Here is an 18,265-nt window from a genome sequence, read left to right on the forward strand (position 1 = left end):
TGTCTATAGAGTTTATAAAGGTCAATAGAGGAAGCCATGGTCCACAGAAGAAGCTGTGGCCAGGTCCTGCTACCATAGGATCAGATGCTTTGTGTAGCTCTGCAGCTGCTCAATGCCCCTCCCTTTCCATAGGCTGTTTGCAGAAACCAGAATGTTCTGTTAGCTCAAATATGGTGTAAGAGTCTAGGCACCACTAGAATTGCCAGGAACTCTTTAGGGATTTATTAACTCACTAATGGAAGCAAGTAATTGCATTCAAATTATATGAGACTCCCTGTAAGAACGGGAGCACAAAAAAGGAACAGAACAGATGGGGCCATCTGCTCAGAGCTGGAGACTTGCCTAAGGACCCTGCTAGGCTGTCATCCAGCTGGGTAGGCAGATCTCCATTTCTCATACAGGAAGATCCCTGCGTCTGGCTGTCTAGGAAACTCTCCCCTAAACCAGGTCCTGCCCATCTGGCTCACTCTGTTGTTCTGTGTGATAGAGATGGCTATGAAAGTCCAGAGAAGCCAGAGGCTTCTCTAGACTTACTGCTCTACCCTGTGAGTCCAAACTATGTGTCAAGTGATGTTTCATCACTGCAGACATGTTTCTACTTATGAAGCTCTTGAGAGAAGAGGAAACTGGTCTTAAAGTGAACCTCAATCTCAACAAGAGGTGACTCTGAAGATTGGGTGGAGTCCTGTAGCCCTGGGAGCTGCCAGCAGAGGGCAGAGCAGCCCAAGGAAGTGCTGCCAGAGCTTGTGTCTAGACAATAATGAGCAGTAGTAATATTAAAAATATTAATGATGCTGATGATTAATAATTAGAATATGATAAATGGTCAATATAATTATAACACAAATAACATAATGATTATGAAATGATATAAATATAGAAAATAAAAATTGATGGTGGGCCAGGTGGTGGTGGCTCACACCTTTAATCCCAGCATTTGGGAGGCAGAGGCAGGCATATATGTCTGTGAGTTCCAGGTCAGCCAGAGCTGCAACACAGAGAAACCCTGTCTCAAAAAACAAACAAACAAACAAAAGAATTGATTGTGGTAATAGTATAACCACTAATATATTGATACCTTATATATAAGCCAATATGTTAATATATTAACATGTAAGCAACAAGATATTAATGCATTAGTAATAATATACTATTATATTAAGAAAACATTGAATTGTATGATCATATTAATATTTATAATAATTACTTTATATTAATTTGTATTAATAAATATTATCAAGTACATACTATACTACCACATTAAATAACCTATTTACATAATTTATGTAATTAATAAGATAGTTAAGAATAGTAATACATTGGGACCAAGAGATGGCTCAGCAATTAAGAGCATGCACACTGCTCTTGTAGAAGACCTAAGTCCAGTTCCCAGCAGCCAGTGACCTTGGAGACAAGAAGAGGGCATCAGATTCCCTTGGAGCTAGATTGCAAGCATTTGTGAGCCACCCAGTGTGGGTTCTGGGGACTGAAGTTGTGTCCTTTGCAAGAGCACTACACACTCTTAACAACTGAACCATCTCTCCAGCTCCTCATTAATAAAAATCATAGTGGTGTGATAAAAGTGAGACTATAAAGAACTTAGTGTCTCCCACAATCAGAGGTATGAATGTGATTACTATGTGTGGTTGACATTCCTACAGACTGATCCTCCTTCTCCAAACACCAGTTTTCCTAGTGTATTTGCTGTAATTAGCCCTCTGCAGGCACTGGCTTGCCTTGTTAATTGTCTTAGGGGATAGATATATTGCTCTCTTTAGTCATGTGAGGGTCAGCTGTGGCATAACATCCTAGACTTTAACATGTTATTGATGACGATGGGAGCAAAGGCATTAACCACAAAGTGAGTGACACGGTAGTGCAAGATGTGTGTTCTCCCTGTGTAAGCAGAAACCATGCAAACACTTGTGCGAGGGAACATTAGAAGGAAACACAAAGCCAGTGAGAGAGAACAAGACGTGCTGGGTGTCACACTGGAGGCACCCTTCTCAGAGTTACACTGGTCACGAGGACAGTGGTATGAAGACAAAGCAGCCATAGGTGAAGCTCAGGAAATAATTTGTAGCAATCAGTCTCATCCATGGGAAGACAGGGCCATTGAGAGGCAGATGATGGGGGACCTATGACATGGGCAAGGATGTCTGTGCCAGAGAACAGAGAGGATGCAGTATTGATTGCTGATAGAAGTCAGGAGTTTTGGACCCACCAGGCAGGAGAAATAATTCATGAAGTGCATGAAAGCAGGAGCCAAGCCAGAGAACAGTGTCACAGAGTACTGTAAATGAAGATTAGAAGATTGGAGGGACTAATAACAGTCACATTAACAAAGTGGTGGAGAAGTTTCTTTTGAAGTTCAGAAACCAGAGTACTGTTGCTCTTCCCTCCAGTCCAGTAGGTGTTCAATAGTCATGGACACTCTCGTGGGAACCAAATCAGGGTGGGTGTGCTGGTTAGCTAATTGTCTACTTGACACAGCCCAGAATCACACAGCAGGACAGTCTCAATGAGGAATCACTAGATCAGGTTGACTTGTGGGCATGTTTGTCTGTAGGGAATTGTTTTGATTGTTAACTGAAGTAGGAAGACTCAGCTCATTGTGGGTGGCACCATTCCCTAAGGTGGTCCCTAAACTGTGTAAGAGTGAAGAAAACTAGCAAGCAGGCCAGTAGGAAGCATGGGTACATTTGTTTCTCTCTTCTCTCAACTGGTGACAAACTGTTTGAGTTCCTTTGTAGCTGGAGTTTTCTCCAGTCCTGCCTGGCCCATGGTCAGGACAAATCTCTCTCACCCACCAGTCCCACAGCTGCTTAGACCCAACCGAGTAAACACACAGAGATTTATATTGCCTACAAACTGTATGGCCGCAGCAGGCTTCTTGTTATCTAGTTCTTATATCTTTAATTAACCCATTTCTATTAGTCTATAGGTTGCCATGTGGCTCATGGCTTACCGGTACCTTACATCTCACTTTTCATGGCAGTGGTTGGCAGCATCTCTCTGATTCAGCCTTCCTGTTCCCAGAATTCTCCTCTCTCCTTGTCCCGCCTGTACTTCCTGCCTGGCTACTGGCCAATCTGTGTTTTATTTATTAACCAATCAGAGCAACACATTTAACATACAGACCATCCCACAGCATTCCTGCCTTGACTTCTTCTCAATGATGGACTGTAACCTGCAATTATAAGACAAATAAGCCCCTTCCTCTCCCATGGTCCTTTTGTTCTGTGTGCTTTAACATAGCAATAGAAATGTGACTAGAACAGAATCATGGCAAGAGGCAGCTGCTCACAGCTGTTCCCATAGAGGGCAGTCTAGCACATGGCGTATTTGTGTTTGTGTTTCAGACACCAGCATGACTGTGTGTAGTGGCTTAATGGAGGTGAAACCTGGGCTGGAACCTCTGTGTCTGTGAGTAACATAGCATGACATCGGCCCAGAGGTACCTGTGCTGGGGAGACTGCTCCTTGTCAAGGTTCATAGGCTACGATACCCTTGCAATACTGAGGGCAGAGGTGGAAGTGGCAGCAGCTGTAGACACTAACGGCTCCCTTGTCAGTATCCTGTGATGTTTACAATCCTCATGTGACCCGGCTTGAGTCTTCTGAGCCCTGAAGGACAGGAAGGGGTAACATCAGCTTATAACACCAACCACAGTCCTGATATTATTCTGCCCTGAAGTTCTTCTGTCAAATCGCTTTTCAATTCAGCTTCACTCAAACCCTTTCATTTACCTTTATTTTATTTTATTTTATTTTATTTTATTTTATTTTATTTTATTTTATTTTATTTTATTTTATTATGTTTAAATTTTAGTGTGTGTGTGTGTGTGTGTGTGTGTGTGTGTGTGTGTGTGTGTGTGCTGCTTGCACACATGCCATGGCAGATGCGTAGAAGTCAGAGGACAACCTGTGGTAAGTAGTTGGTTCTCTCCTTTCACCAGGGATAAAGGCCAGGTCATCAGGCTTGGTGGCAGGTGTCTTTACCTGCTGGGCCATCTCTCAGCCCTCATCCTTATCTCTCTCTCCCTCCCACTTACTCTTGAACTTACAGCCTCTGTTAGGGTTTGATCTGAATTGTCTCCCCGCTGCTGATCCTTTGTTCTTCTACTTGTTTTCCAGTTGCTGATAATGTTTGAACTATGTAGGAGGAAGGACCTTGCTGGTGGAGGTAGCTTTCTGAAGGCTAGAGCCTCAGTACCCTCTCTGCTTCTTGGTCCCCTTAATGTGAGGAGCCTCCCGAAATGCTCCCACTGCCACAGAGTCCCTCCACCAGGCCTTCCTCTACATGATGGGTTGAAATCTCTCTGAAACCATGAGCCAAATAAATCCTTCATCCTACAAGTTGTGCCTGACAGGTCAGAGCTATGTGAAAAGTGGTAACAGAAATGTGTTGGCTGCTCTGATTGGTTGGCCTTGCTGTGTGAAACATAGTTCTTTGGAACTGTTTTGCAGGAGTATGGAAGATTTGGGGGATCTTACCGAGAAACTCTAATGTGAAAGGAGAAGAGTGCAGGGGGCAGTTCTGGTGGGAGATTGGAAGAGCAGAATGTAGACAGAGATGTGGGCAGGGAAGACAGTGCTCTTGAGATTTCAAGAGGAACAGGGGCTTCACTGAGAACTGAACTAGAGGCCATTTGTGTTACATTCTGACAGTCTGGCTATAACATGCCTGTGTCTGGAGAACTTGAGTGAGGTCAAGTTCACAAGCAATGAATTAATTAGGCAGAGGAAATGTCAAGACGGCACAGTTCCAGCGGTGGCATGTTACTGCTGGAGCTGTGGGGCCACTCCAGGAAAGCAGGTTGAAAATTAATCAGAGATACAAAAAACACATTTGGTTTTTACAGTGAGGATTAGTGGCAAAAAGCAGATAGAGTGAGCCTGGGCACAGGCCCACAGACCCTGTGGACAAAGAACATCTAGGAGAGTGAATCTGACAGACATCAGGACATCTAGGGTGAGCAGGCTTGCTGTTGTCCAGAAAGCCCCAAAGAGGAGGAAATAACAATGTTCTACTGACTGTGGTAGAGTCATCTCGTGCTAGGCCTGGAACAGAAGATGCAGCTTGTAGAATTTTAGGCCTGCTGCTTCACTTGCCTTCAGGGAAGCCCTGAACCCTTCATCATCTTTCTGGAGACTGTCTTAAATCACAGAGCGTCCAACATTGTTTTTTCATGTCCTTTCTTGCTGGTATCCCGTTGTCAGCTTCCTAAGAGACAGATGAAGATCAAAGAAGTGAAACAGATGGCCACACAGACATTAGATTTTAAGGGAAATAACAAAAGCAATTTGAGGATGAAAGTGGAAAAGAAGGACAGACTCACTTAAATTAATGGAGTACTCCAGGGTATGAATACGGAACCCAGGTGTCCAGGTATAAAACCAAGTCAACAGTAGGAATTCAGGTGCATAACCGAGTCAACACAGGTGTGGGGGTTTGAATGAGAATGCCCCCCACAGAGTCTCTGTTTGAATACTTGGTCCCTAGTTGGTGGAACTGTATGGAAGGATTAGGAGGCTTTGTTGGAGGAGGTGTGTCACTGGGGGTGGCCTTTGAGGTATAAAAGACTCTCGCCACTTCCACTGTGCACTCTCTCTCTGTCTCTTTCTCACTCTGCTCCTTGCTTGTGGCTCAAGATATGAGCTCTTAGCTGTGGTGGTATTGTGTCACCAAAATATTGTGTACCTTAATAAATTTATCTGGGGTCAGAGAACAGACAGCCACTAGATACAAAGGCTAGAAAATGGTGGCACTCACACCTTTAATCCTAGCATTCCAGAGATAGAAATCCCTATGGATCTCTGTGAGTTCAAGGCCACATTGGAAACAGCCAAGCATGGTGACACGCCTTTAATCCCAGGGAGTGGTGGTAGAAAGTAGAAAGATATATAAGGCGTGAGGAACAGAAACTAGAGGCATTTGGCTGGTTAGGCATTTGGCTGGTTAAGCTTTCAGGCTATGGAGCAACACAGTTCAGCTGAGATACATTCTGGATGAGGACTCAGAGGCTTCCAGTCTGAGGAAACAGGACCAGCTGAGGAACTGGTGAGGTGAGGTAGCTGTGGTTTGTCCTGTCTCTCTGATCTACCAGCATGGACCCCAATAACTCGCCTTGGGTTTGATTTTATTAATAAGAACTTTTAAGATTCCTGCAACATCTGGCGCCCAACGTTCGTGTTACGAATTCATGAAAAAGCTGTTTGCCTGTGGCCTTGTGAGCCCCAGCTCAGGCCCACGTTACACTCAGCCGGTTGATTTGCTGAAGGAGACAGAGGCAGGAAGATCCCGAGTTTGAGGCCGGCCTAGGAGGCTTGGGAGAAGTTTTGGCCTGGACGGAGTCACAAACAGTGGTGGGACCATGGAAGCAGTGGCTACTGCTCCACGTTGCCAGCTCCTTCTCATCATGTTGGTGACTGCGGTGATGCTGCTACCTGGAACGAAGGGTTTACTGCTGCTGGTTCAGAGAAGAATTGCCAGGACCATCGTGTTACAAGAAAGCATCGGCAAAGGTCAGTTTGGAAAAGTTTGGCAAGACAAATGGTGGGGAGAAATTGTGAAGATTTTCTGTTCTAGGGAAGAATGTTCATGGTTCCGAGAGACAGACATTTATCAGACTGTGATTGCTTCAAACCACAGAGGAGGCAAAAAAAAAAAAAAAAAAAAAAAAAAAAAAAAAAAAGCCGCAGGAAACCATTACTATGTCTAACAGTGACTTTAAAATCTTCAAAAAGATGACAGGATCCTACAATGATGATTCCACGTGGACTATGATAAAGCCATTAAGCCGATTAACACCATGGAAAAATCGACTTTGGACTACAAACTGGTCAGAACAATTTCGAGAGGACTAGTTGAGATGATCCAGCCTGACAGACTACTCAAACAAGGACTTGAAACAAGCCCTGAACTTTCCTATTATGCAGAGACTGGACAAACGATACAGGACTTGATGATTAACCCCAAAATTTTCTTTTCAAGATTCCCTAAAGATATCTTCAACCCTAGAAAGCAAAAAGAAAAAGAGAATATAGATATGAGATAGATCATCGAATCTACTCTGAGAAAAAAAAATAAAGAAATAATAGGATAAATAGGTAGATCACTGAATCTACACTGAAGAAAGAGGGGAAGATATAAAAAGGACAAAAGGTAGACTACTGAATCTATTATGAAAAGAAAAAAGAGAAAATATGGATATGATAAGATAAAAAGGGAGATTATGGAATCTACTTTTAAAAAGGAACTACTTGTTTTAAATAAGATAAGTAATGAAAATTTTTTGGTCTGAGTTTATCAGATGTTACTGGACTGGACATTGTTAATATATATAATGGAGTTTTTATCTGAAAAATGTTAATGGACTAGACATCATTAATGTAATTTTGGCTGTATATATTGTATATGCTTATTGGATAGTTTCTCTTGTATTAGTTAAAAGCTTTTTTAATTTTAGACAAAAAGAGAGGAGATGTGGTGGTATTGTGTCACCAAAATATTGTGTACCTTAATAAATTTATCTGGGGTCAGAGAACAGACAGCCACTAGATACAAAGGCTAGAAAATGGTGGCACTCACACCTTTAATCCTAGCATTCCAGAGATAGAAATCCCTATGGATCTCTGTGAGTTCAAGGCCACATTGGAAACAGCCAAGCATGGTGACACGCCTTTAATCCCAGGGAGTGGTGGTAGAAAGTAGAAAGATATATAAGGCGTGAGGAACAGAAACTAGAGGCATTTGGCTGGTTAGGCATTTGGCTGGTTAAGCTTTCAGGCTATGGAGCAACACAGTTCAGCTGAGATACATTCTGGATGAGGACTCAGAGGCTTCCAGTCTGAGGAAACAGGACCAGCTGAGGAACTGGTGAGGTGAGGTAGCTGTGGTTTGTCCTGTCTCTCTGATCTACCAGCATGGACCCCAATAACTCGCCTTGGGTTTGATTTTATTAATAAGAACTTTTAAGATTCCTGCAACACTTAGCTGCAGTTCTAGTCACCTGCCACCCAACTCTGCCGTCATTGACTCAACACTGTGAAACCGTGAGCCCAAATTAAATGCTTTCTTCTATAAGTTACCTTGGTCATGATGTTTTATCACAGCAATAGAAACTCTGATGTTGGTGTAGGCAGTGAGTTATTTCAGTAACAGCCCTATGTGATTTTTTTTTTTTTGAGGACCGTGGAAGACTTTGGGATTTTTGGACTAAAAAAGTGGTTGAATGCTATAAACAGAGTTCAATGGGCCATCCTAGTAGGAACTTGGAAGATAGTAGTACTGAGAGCAATGTAGACCATGGGGGGCCAGCTCAAGAGGTTTCAGAAGGGAAGAGTATTGGCAACTGGGCTAAAGTCCATTCTTGTGGCATTTTAACAAAGATTGTGTCTAGCTTCAGCCCTTGTCCTAAGAGTTTGCCTAAGGCTGCAATGAAAAGCAATGGACAAACTAATTTCTTTGTTGGAGGAGATTTCAAAACAATCCAATATTGACTTTGTGGAATAGTTATTAATGTTATTCCCAGATCATGGGGACCCCCAAAAGACCACCACGGAGACCAAATCCTATATGTAAAACCAAAGAGCCTTTATTTCAAGCTCCGAGCTTGGTGTCTGTCTGTCTGTCTGTCTGTCTGTCTGTCTGATGCAGCAGTGAGAGCAGAGAGCCCTGAGCCCAAGTGGGGTAGGGTTTTTATCATAACAGAGGTTGGGGTGAGGGGATTTCCAGTGTTCAGAACCTTGATTGGCTGACATTTGTCTAGGGTATCTTGGTAAGAAGGGGAAATAGGTGTGTGCTAGGTTCAAGCACATCTGGCTATCTTATCTAATGGTTGGGATGTTTAGGGTGTTAGGTACTTCCCTATCCCTGGCCCATCTCTGGGTGTATCCCTGGGTGGTGTCAGCTTACACCTTTTCCTGGATCTGGGTGTTGCCTGCCAGTCACAGAAGCTGTGTCTGGGCCTCCAGGCCTATCATGGCAGCTGTGTGGTCAAGCTGTTTTGGGGCCCCCCACAATTAGTATTCAGTCTTATGCAGATATCCAGTGAAAAAGAGCAAGTGGGATAAATAGAAATACAAAATGTAGAGCAAAATGGAAATTTAGTGTTGGAGCCAAGGCTTGTGCTGAGATAAGGGAATGAAGGAGAAGCCTGATCTAAATCAGCATAAAGAGAGCATTGCCCTCAGGATAAGCCCCACCCAGTGAAGCTTCCAACTTGTGAAAAGGCCTAAGGAATTTTCTGTTCCTAGAAAGGAACAACAAATGAAATCCTCCAGGGAAGTGTTTCTAGGGGCTGGGGTGACTTCCCGTGGCAGTGTTGTCCATATGGCTCTGACTTCTGAGTAAGGAAGGACACAGGAATAAAGGAGTGAACTGTGGAATCTAACCCTGCAGTTGAGGAGAGCCACTGAGGCTAGGTGTATGGCGGAGGAGTCCCTGCATGAGGCCCTGGGAGATCATTACATGACACTGTGAATGTGAATTATAGATTACATTGGATACCCCAAAATCTTCTGTATGATGGAGCCATGAAATATCTGCTAAGGAAAGCTGCACACAGGGAGTGAAACGAGAGGGGGCGGGCTGTGTCTTGCAGGCAGCAAATCTGGAAGAGACAAGCCATCTAAGGCTTCTCAAATACTAAACTTAATTGAATGCTTTCTTTCATTAGTTGCCTTGGTCACGGTGTTTTATCACAGCCATAGAAACTCTAACTGAGACATCAGGGGTGCAGGTGCATAGCTGAGTGAACCCAGGATGCAGGTACACTGCCAAGTCAATACAGGGTTGCAAGTGCATAACTGAGTCAATACAGGGGCAGAGGTGCATACCCAAGTCAACTTCAGGGTGCAGGTGCATAACCGAGTCAACCTCAGAATGCATACCTAGGGCATTCCCTCCCTCTCAACTAGAGTTTGTTGTCTCCACATCTCTCTGGGCATCAGTTTCCTCTTAAAGTCAGTGAAGATGAAATCTGCACTTTAGTAGTCTTCATGGAATTGCACATTTATGATTCCCTGGTGTGCTGGACCATGAGCTGGGAATACTGAATCTCTTAAGTAGTTTCCTTTGTTTGTTTTGCAGTTTTCTGTTTGCTTCTCCGGGAGGAATTTTCCTTTTCCTTTTTTTTTTTTTTAATTTTTTTATTCATTTTACATACCAACCACAGATCCCCCTCTCACCCCTCCTCCTGCTTCCCCCCTCCCCCACATCTCTCTATCCCTCCTCTGCCTGGCAAGACAGTGCATTTTCTTTACATTTCCCATCAATAAAGTGGCTGAAGCAAAGCCTCACCTACCTCAGCTGCTTCTGGTAGGTAGGTCTGCAGGGCAGGCATGCACTTCCCATCTCCTCCACTAGGTGGCACATGCCATCTCTAGCAGCGGCTCAGGTCCTTTAAGTGGGTTCTCAGACCAGGTGCTTTCCAGTCGCCAGATTCCTGAATGAACCTCTCTGTTGACTTGAACAGAGACTTAATTACAGTAAATTAACCAACTGACTGATTGTTAGGTTAAAATTCTTGGGAATAAAACAGTGTCTTTCACTGGTCTTGTGCAAACTAAGTAGGGTGGGCAGACCAATGCAATGATCTGCCCTAGTGGAGCTCAGAGAAATCCCCTAGACACAGTGAGCCCTGGGGGAGGCTATGGGGTGGGTTTATAGGAATATCCACATCTTTATCTATACTTGAGTGTCTTAAAATTTGTTATGGAGCCAAGGATGACTTTGAGCTTCAGATCCTTCAGCCCCCACCTCCCAAGTGCTGGGTTCTAGACATGTGTCACCATGGCATGTTTATGCTGTGCTGCAGACGAAACCCAGGGTTTTGTTCATACTAGGCAAGCACTCTACCATTTTATACACCCCAGCACGTCTGAACTCCCTGAATACTTGATCCTATTTGAAAAATCTCCAGCTTGCTGAGAGTGGTCTGGATATCAGGGTTGGAGGTGGACATGTGTGCAGAGGCTGCAACTTCCCTTGGAGAGCCTTCTTTGTTTGGGGACCATTGATAAAGACACTGAGAGTAAGATGGGGGTGGGTGGCATCATGAGATGCTGAAGTGATGGTTCTGATAAAGATCCGCACCCTGATTCATGAGTGACCCTAGCATAGGAGGATCCAAGGACATTGAGGACTTGTCACCAGTGTCAGGACCCATCCCCTGGCAGAAATACCCACAGCACTCCTGATGTGAGGATACGAATTCAGCTCAGCATGCTGACTGCCACAGCGCCAGGACTGCCAAGGTAGTCCAGGTAGGAAGGGACTATGCTTCTACTAATTTTCTTTTCCTGTGTGTGTGGACATGCATGTGATATGTGTGTGAAGGCACATGTGTGCATCTCTGCAGATCCATGTGGAGGTCAAAGCTATGTATACCTTATGTTTGAAACAGGCTTTCTCATTGTACCTGGAACTCACTGATTTAGCTAGACTGACTGACCCGTGAGCTCCAGGGCATCCTGTCTCTGCCTCCCCAGTGCTGGGATTACAGCTGTGAGCCCCCAGGCCCAACATTTTACTTAGGTTCTGGGGGTCTGAATTAAGGTCCTCTGGACCTGAATACATGGCAAGAGCTTTACCAACTGAACCCCACTTCATTTTCATCAAATCTTGAGATGTATTTCCCTAGAACTTAAAACTTCATAGAAGCTGGGCTTGGTAGCACCTGTAATTCCAGCCCTTGGGAAGCTAAAGACAGGAGGACTGGGTGTTCAAATTCATCCTTGCCTCCACAGTGAGCTTGAGGCCAACTTGGTATACTTGAGATAACCACATCCAGCCAAGGAATGGTTAGGCAGATTTATTTTTTTGAGACAGGGTCTCTTTATGTAGTCCTAGAAACTTGCTCTGTAGACCAGGCTGGTCTTGAACTCACAGAGATCCTCCTGCCTCTGCCTCCCAAGTGCTGGGATTAAAGGTGTGTACCACTATGTCTGACTGAGACAGTTTTTAACCTGACAACTGAATCAGAGTGGTAACTCTTGTCTTCTGACCTCTAAGGAGAGGTACCCCACAAAGAATAAGGTCATGAGCTTAAAAACACAACCAAGCATCACTTGTAATTCCAGCACTCAAGAGGCCGAGGCCGGATGATTTCAAATTCAAGGCCAGCTTGGGTACACAGCCAGATCTTATCTTAAAACACAAAACAGAACACTCTGCCCCCCCCTTATTAAAAACAAAAAACAAAAATAAAACCACCATATGTTGCCTAGTAGGAGCAGCCAGGCATAGGAGATCACAGGCTATGGCTCCACTTACACAGCCTGGAAAGCCCAGAGATAGGAAGCAGAATGGTGGATGCCAAGAGCCAGAAGCAGGAGGATAGGAGAGGCTGCTGGTGGATTGAGTTTAGAGTAACGGAAAGGTTAGGGGTTGGGCAAGGGTACTGCTCTATTGTGGGACTCTGTTGAGAATCTACATGCTATCAAGGGCAGCTGCTGCCTTGATGGAGGGGACATCACCTCTCCTCCCTGAGACTGTTCCATTTATATGTCCCTCTCTTCTTGCTGGGACAGGGGACACAGCCCAGCTGTACCTTTCTGGTGTCATAGAGTGGAATGTGGGGTCTGGTTCCACTTTCTCCAGCCAGTCCCATCATAATTTTTGACATGCTGACCCCAACTGTTTCCAAGAATACTGTATGTCTCTGGTCCTGTACCCAGTCATATGACCTGATGAGGCTGTTGTGGAATATTAGTTGAAGGTGTGTTACAATTGTTTACGCTGTGGAACATTTGTTTAATGATGCAAAGATGTGTTGCATTCTTTTATGTTGCATTTGTTTAGCTCTGTGAAGCTGTGTTACTGTGCCTGCCTAAAACACCTGATTGGTCTAATAAAGAGCTGAATGGCCAATAGCTAGGCAGGAGAGAGGATAGGTGGGGCTGGCAGGCAGAGGGAATAAATAGAAGGAGAAATCTGGGAAAAGGAGATCGAAGAGGAGGACATCAGGGGCCAGCCACCCAGCTACACAGCAATCCACAGTAAGAAGTAAAGAAAGGTAAAAGCCCAGAGGCAAAAGGTAGATGGGATAATTTAAGGAAAGCTGGCTAGAAACAAGCCAAGCTAAGGCCAGACATTCATAAGTAAGAATAAAGCCTCGATGTGATTTATTTGGGCCCCAAAAAGCCAAAGAGTGAAAAACAAGAGGCCCATTGTCCTATGTGCCTGAGACTGGAGGGCCAAGATGGAGGTGCTACCGGACTGGCACGTCCCAAGTCCTCTGTCCTTGGCTTCCAGACAATACCCTCTCACTGTGTCCTCAGATGAACACCCACTCTCCTGCTCCTTATTGGTTTGGTTATTTATTTATATTTGTGTGCACGTGTAGGCCTAAGCTGTCCTTTATCAGGTGCTGTCCATCTTGGTTTTTGAGACAGGGTCTCTCTCACTGGCCTTGAACTTTCTGAGTAGGCTAGACTGGCTGGCCAGTGAGTCCTAGGATCCTTTTTCTCAACTTCCCCAGTTTTGGAATTACAAGCACATGCTACCATGCTTTGCTTTAAAAATTTAAAAATATATTTAGTGTGTGTGTGTGTGTGTGTGTGTGTGTGTGTGTGTGTGTGTGTGTGCCTGATGGTGAGTGTGGGTGCTTTGTGGAGGCTAGAAGGAGTCAGATCCCTTGGAGCTGGAGTTAAGATGGTTGTGAGCCTCCTGGCATGGGTGCTGGAAACTAAACTTCAGTCTTCTGTAAGAGCAGAAGAGCAGCAAGTAGCCGGGAGGTGGTGGTGCACACCTTTAATAATCCCAGCACTTGGGAGGCAGAGCCAGACGGATCTCTGTGAGTTCGAGGCCAGCCTGGTCTACAGAGCGAGATCCAGGACAGGCACCAAAATTACACAGAGAACCCTGTCTCGGACCCTCACCCCCCCCCCCAAAAAAAAAAGGGCAGCAAGTACTCTAATCTCAGAGCCATTTTTTTTTAAAAAAGATTTATTTATTATGTATACAGTGTTCTGTCTGCATGTATGCATGCAGGCCAGAAGAGGGCACCAGATCTCATTACAGATGGTTGTGAGCCACCATGTGGTTGCTGGGAATTGAACTCAGGACCTCTGGAAGAGCAGCCAGTGCTCTTAACCACTGAGCCATCTCTCCAGCCCCTCTCAGAGTAGTTTTTACAGCCCACTTTTTTTTTTTTTACGAGTTCTGGGGATTGAACTCAGGTCCTCATGTTTGTAATTCAAGCGCCTTGCCAACTGAAACATCTCATCAGCCCTTACGTCTATCTTTTAATTCAGCCCAAAGAGGGTATAGCTACAAGGATGGGCACTAGCTGTGGTGTCAAAGAAGATGAGCATCTAGAGACCCAGTCGATTGCACACAACTGAGGATCTGGAAAGCAGGGGCCGGTCCCCCACAGATTGCCTGTTCCTCTTCTGGCCTGCACCTGTGGGGTCCCCACAAATGTGCCCAGAGGGCCAGGGTATCTATATGGCTGAGCTCATCCCTCCCCTCCCCTGGGAGATGGGCTTGGACTATGACACAGAGACACCAGGACTCATGGAGGTGGATAGTCAAGGGCTGGAGTGGTTGCAGTTTGAGCAGGTGGTCTTGTCTCATGGTGATGGTGGCCCTCTTTGGGGTAGCAGGCAACAGTGTAGTCTGCTGGCTCCTTTGTTTCTGTTTGGCCCATGTCCCCAGCCTGGCCACTGCTGACCTCAGTCTCACCTGCACCATCAGGGTCCTGCTGGAGGACATGATTAGACACCTTCATGAGGTGGTGTGGCATGCTGCTGTGACCCTGAAGCCAATCCCCTCTTTCTCTGACACAGGGGCTCCCTGTAGCACAAATCTTTTTATTTTTATTTTTTTTTAATTTTTATGCTGAATGCTGTTTATTGAAGGAGGGAGGAGGTCTTAAATACAGGCTTACAGCACAATGGGAGAACCCTGGAAGGCAGAAGTTCTCTACAGATGTTTTATAATCTTGCATCTAAGCTGTTAACGCCCATTATGCAGGTTATGTAGACAAAGAACTTCCCTTAAGCATTCAGGAGGGTGAAACCCAGGAGGGAATTAGCATAGGGAGGATATCAAGGTCAAGGTCAGCAAGCAAGGCAACAATTATCCAAAACGGGGGCCAGGACCCTACAGGTCCCCCTTTTAATAATAAATGAGCTTCTGACTTAGGTTGCATGGGACATCAGCAGGTCATCTTACCTGTCATGGAGACGCCTGCCCAGGCCACACAGGCGCTCTGTCTTAGGTTGGTGAGTGCCCCCAGGCATTGCCCGTCTCTGAATACTCATTATTATACAGGCCCAATCGTGTGTGAGCTGCAGAGTTAACTGCTGCCAAAGATCTCAAAGTGGTGCTGGGCTTGCAATCTGTGTGTTCAACACAGAAAAGACCAACAGAAGTCCTAAACCACCCATAGCCAGTAGGTTAAGGGCAACTGAGCCATTCCCTTCCTTAACAATCCTTACTGCAAATTTGAGTCCTTGTAAGATGGTATACCAAAGGAAAATGGAACTTGAGTTTATAAATTTATAATTTTAAAATCCAATTGAAATGTATATAACTATTGAATTAAATTTATCATGCCCAATAGAATGAAAGATTAATTAACCTTGGTAGCTACTTTTGCTGCCAGGGTCTCCACTGTGCTAGCTGTAGTAAGCAATTATGAAATGGTAATCCCAGAAACAGTAGCAGTGGTGGCTGCCTCTTGTAGCACAAATCTTAAATGGTCTTATTAATAAAAACAAACCCAGAGCCAGATATTGGGGTGAATGCTGGAAGATCAGAGAAACAGAACAAGCCACAGCTTCCTCACCTCGCCAATTCCTTAGCTGATCCTGTTTCCTCAGACTGGAAGCTTCTGTGTTCTCATCTGAATGGCTCTCAGCTGAACTGCTCCTAAAAACCTAAAAGCTTAACCAGCTCTAGTTCCTTGTCCTCATGCCTTAAATACCTTTCTGGCTTTCTGCTATCACTTCCTGGGATTAAAGGCATGTGTCACCATGCCTGGCTGTTTCCAGTGTGTCCTTGAACTCACAGAGATTCAGGTGGATCTCTGCCTCTGGAATGCTAGGTTAAAGGCGTGTGTGCCACCATTTTCTGGCCTCTATATCTAGTGGCTGTCCTGTTCTCTGACCCCAGATAAGTTTATTAGGGTACACAATATTTTGGGGAACATGTATCACCACAGCTCTCTGTCTCCTGGTAGCCATGAGCATGGAGAACTCTTTGTGCATCCTCTTTTTCACTTTTTGCCCCATGTGAACATCTGTGGTGGTCAGTTCTCTAAGCTGGGTCCTGGCGCTTTCTCTACAAGCAGGCCTTGAAGCCTGTGTCCACTGGGTGGAGGGCCTAGCCTGCAACCCATTTTACACAGGACTTATGATATTGCAACTGTTGACCTGTTCCACAATGTGAGTGTCCAGCTTGATGCAGGCCCTCCATGGCCTGTGCTGCCAACTGGCCAGGATCTACCATAATGTCTGCATTGTGGCCATCACTTTCCTCCTCTGGGGCCTGTCCCTGGCTCTTATCCTGTATACCCCATAAGGGAATCTGAGCCTGGCTTTTGACCTCCTGTGTCTCCTGCCCAGTATGGTCACCATACTGTCTCACCCACTTGTATATTTCCTGGCTGGGTGCTTCTGGAGGAGGAGGCACCAGGAATCGTCAAGGAGTGTTCCACAGGGCCTTGACGGTTCAAGTAGAGGAGTGTGGTGATGGGAGAGCCACCTCACTGCATCAAAGGCTGGGTAAGCACCGCTCCCTCCTGGTGACCACCCTTCCCAGTTCCACAGAGGCCTTCTGGGTCTCCCAGGAGCCCACTGACAATGACCTTGCCATTCCTTAGTCCAGAGAGAAGAAAATGAAAGGACGACACTGGAAGAACAGTTATTTTGCAGCGACAGAGATGATTTTATTGAAGGAAAATATTACTGTGTTCTAAAGAGATAGGTACAAAAAGGGTGTGAAGGGGGAGCCACTGTGGACTGTGCTGGCAGGAAGAAGTGGTGTGATGTGGGCAGTGTATTTCTTTGTCCTGCTAAGAAGTCACACAAGCTGTCCCTCACCAGGTGCTGCAGACACTTAGCATCCATATCTTCTGGGAGGAGTGGACAGTGGCCAAGAAACAGTCAGAAAGTCCCATGGCCACTAGCCTCCTACAAAGCTGTGGCTGAGTTGTAAAGAAGTCATATTTGTGAGAAAGAGAACCTCAGGGGCACAGGATGGTATCTGAGGGAGTGCTCAACTCCACCTTACCCTACCCCAGCTGACAGCTGATTGCCTGGTATCTCAGATCTTACACTGGCAGCACACAGGAGCACAGCAGCTGGACTGACAGCAGCAGGGCTTGCAGCAGCTGGACTGACAGCAGCAGGGCTTGCAGCAGCTGGACTGGCAGCAGCAGGGCTTGCAGCAGCTGGACTGACAGCAGCAGGGCTTGCAGCAGCTGGACTGACAGCAGCAGGGCTTGCAGCAGCTGCACTCACAACAGCAGGGTTTGCAGCAACTGGACTGACAGCAGCAGGGCTTGCAGCAGCTGGACTGACAGCAAGATGAGCCACAACCTGAAGAGCAGCAGGGTTTGCAGCAGCTGGATTGGCAGCAGCAGGGCTTGCAGCAGCTGGACTGGCAGCAGCTAGATTTGCAGCCCCCACAGGAACCACAACCTCCCTTGCAGCCCCCACAGGAACCACAGCCTCCCTTGCAACCCCCACAGGAGCCACAGCCTCCACAGGAGCCACAGCCTCCCTTGCAGCCCCCACAGGAGCCACAGCCTCCCTTGCAGCCCCCACAGGAGCCACAGCCTCCCTTGCAGCCCCCACAGGAGCCACAGCCCCCACAGGAACCACAGCCTCCCTTGCAGCCTCCACAGGAGCCACAGCCTCCCTTGCAGCCCCCACAGGAGCCACAGCCCCCACAGCTGGAGCAGGAACAGGCAGGCTTGCAGCAGCACACAGGCTTGCAGCAGCAGGAGCCACAGCCTCCACAGCTGGAGCCACAGCCTCCTGAACAGCCACAGCAGCTCATGGTTCTGGTGTTTGGTTGAGGATGGAGTAGGTTAGAGGAGCAGATAGAGAGGGAAGTGTGCAGATGTGGAGCCTCCTGAGCATGGGCCCTTTATATCCCTGCCCAGGTGTTGCTGGGCTCCTGGTCACTTCCTCATTCCTTCAGGCTATTTCCTTGATGTTGTGGTTTGTTTGTTGTGTCCATTTCCCTGACTTTCTGCTGACTGCATGCACTAGTGATTTATCTTAGGTTTCCAAATTTGATCTCTTCC

Source organism: Peromyscus maniculatus, chromosome 1 (assembly GCF_049852395.1).
Source record: "Peromyscus maniculatus bairdii isolate BWxNUB_F1_BW_parent chromosome 1, HU_Pman_BW_mat_3.1, whole genome shotgun sequence".
Classification (NCBI taxonomy): domain Eukaryota; kingdom Metazoa; phylum Chordata; class Mammalia; order Rodentia; family Cricetidae; genus Peromyscus; species Peromyscus maniculatus.